Source organism: Camellia sinensis, chromosome 3 (assembly GCF_055761805.1).
Source record: "Camellia sinensis isolate YWXY chromosome 3, ASM5576180v1, whole genome shotgun sequence".
Taxonomy (NCBI): Eukaryota; Viridiplantae; Streptophyta; class Magnoliopsida; order Ericales; family Theaceae; genus Camellia; species Camellia sinensis.
The window spans coordinates 185,120,778-185,123,359 of NC_138963.1; the positions used below are offsets into that span (position 1 = coordinate 185,120,778).

Sequence of the window (2,582 nt, forward strand, 5' to 3'; positions counted from 1 at the left end):
AAAGCTACTCCACTACAAGGGCTTCCACATCACCTTCGTCAACGCCGAATTCAACCACCACCGCCTCCTCAAATCCTAGGGCCACCACTCCCTCTTTGGCACCGCGTCCCTCCCTTCGAGGTTGATGCCACTTAGGACATCCCGTAACTCTGTCACTCTATTTTGCACAACTTCTTAGATCCTTTTAGAGTCCTACTCGCCAAACTCAACCCTCTGGTGACTTGCGTAGTTTTAGATGTTACAATGGGGTTCACTGTGAAAGCGGCTCAAGAACTAGGCATCCTTGATGTTTTTTTCAACACTTCGAATGCTAGTGGCTTCATGGGCTGTATGCAATATCTCAAACTCATGGAAAAAGGGTCTTACTCCACTCAAAGGGACTTACTATTTATTCTTTTATTTATTTTTTTTAAAAACATTCTTTTTTAATTATTTTTTAGTAATGTTATAAATACATAAATTTCTCACCTCATCCGAGTCTTTGTCTAGAAAATGATAAATAAACCCACTTTTTAGATTCATTAAGATGATTGGTTGATGATTAAAGAATAATTGAGAGGGAGAGTTGACTTAGATATGTTAATAGAGTGCCATGTCATTGGATTTAAAAAGTAAGTCTAACTTTTGGACCTAGCAATACTTGTATTTGTGTCTAGTGTAAGAAATTTGTTTCAATATATAGGGTTTTACATAAAGTTATGTACTTCATTTTTTTGAGGGCATTTTTATAAAAATCCAAAAATTAGACCTAATTTTTAAAACTCAATGATATAATCAATTAATATATCTAAGACAATACTCTCTCATTTCTTCTTTGAACATCAACTAATCATATCACTTACGATGTCATTGAGTCTAAAAAATAGATCCAGAAAATGGGCTTCTATATCATTTTTCTTTTTTCTTTTTTTTTTATAATTATATTATGTTTATAGATAATAAATACATTTAAAAAAATAAAATAATTTCAAACCAAAAATATTTAATTTTTTACACAAAAATTTTGATCTAAAAAGATTAATAATTCATCACTAAATTTTAATTTTGTAAATAATTTAATAACACTTTTGACAATTAAAATATTTCATTCTTAATTTTATTTCTAAAATATTAATTTATTATAGCGTACCTTACATATAGTAGACACTATTGTACGATGGCTATCAATTTATGAATAGTATTTTTCCAATGTTTTTTTTTTTTTTTTTTTTGAATTTGTAGATAAAAGTTATTTAACCAATGGTTATCTAGACACTGTCATAGACTAGATACCAGGCATGAATGGCATACGATTGAAGGATCTCCCAAGTTTCATTCGAGCCACCGAACCAAACATCCATTTCGTTTTGGACGTAGCTCACAAAGCTTCAGCGATCATTTTCAACAAATTCGAGCATGATGTTTTGGAAGGACTATCTACAATGCTCCCACCTATCTACACCCTTGGTCCTCTTCAATCACTCCTCAACCAAATCCCACAAAATCACTTAAACACCATTGGATCAAGTCTCTAGAAAAAGCAACATGACTGTCTTCCATGCCTTGATTTAAAAGAACCCAACTCTGTCGTTTACGTAAACTTTAGCAGCATAACTGTGATGACACCCCAACAGTTGATTGAATTCGCTTGGGGACTTGCTAATAGCAAGAAAACATTCTTGTGGATCATTAGACCTGATTTGGTTGCCGGAGACTCGGCAATTCTTCCACCAGATTTTGTGAATGAGACTAAAGAAAGGGGTCTATTGGCTAGTTGGTGTCCTGAAGAACAAGTCCTGAGTCACCCATCAGTTGGAGGGTTCTTGACGCACTGTGGATGGAATTCAACTCTTGAAAGTCTTTGCATATGTTGTGCTGGCCTTTTTTTTTCAGAGCAATTGACAAACTGTTGGCTCTGTTGCAAAGAGTGGGGTATAGTGATGGAGATAAACAGTGATGTGAAGAGAGGAGGTGGAGAGCTTAGTTAGAGAGTTGATGGGTGGAGGAGAGAAAGGGAAGGAGATGAAGAGAAAGGTCATGGAGCGGAAGAATTTGGGTGAAGAGGCCATCTTACTTAATTTAGATAAATTGGTCAGATCTGTGCTTATGTCTACTGGTTCAAATCAAAGTAGTTAGTGTGTGTGCCAATTTTCCACCTTACAAGCAATTTCTGAAATAAGTTTTTTACTGTTTGAAATAATCATGTGCAAGTATTCCAGTGCCCACGACAATATTTTCTTAATTAGTAACAATTGAAAGTGCCACTGAACTATCATTTTAGTGTTATTTTTTAGTTTTGTGGCGCTTTAAACAAGTGCATCTTAGTGACATTTGCAAATACCACTGCACCATTATGCCTAAAGACTTTGAATGACACTTTGACGTCATGATAGACTCTATTTGTGGTACTATCAAGCGCCATTACAAAAAGATTTAATGGTACTTCAGTGACACTTGTAAGTGTTATTACACCATCAAGGCTGAAGACTTTCAGTGACACTTTGATGTCATGGTAGACACTATTTGTGACGCTATCAAGTACCATTAAAAAAGATTTTATAGCGATCCCGGGTTTACCCTTGTTGTACAGTGATCCGAACATG

General features: G+C 35.0%; 1 pseudogene; it reads left to right on the top strand.

Annotated features, from left to right (window-relative positions):
- Nucleotides 1-243: 243 nt before the first annotated feature.
- Nucleotides 244-2,115, top strand: LOC114268725 (7-deoxyloganetin glucosyltransferase pseudogene; annotated as a pseudogene).
- Nucleotides 2,116-2,582: the final 467 nt, after the last annotated feature.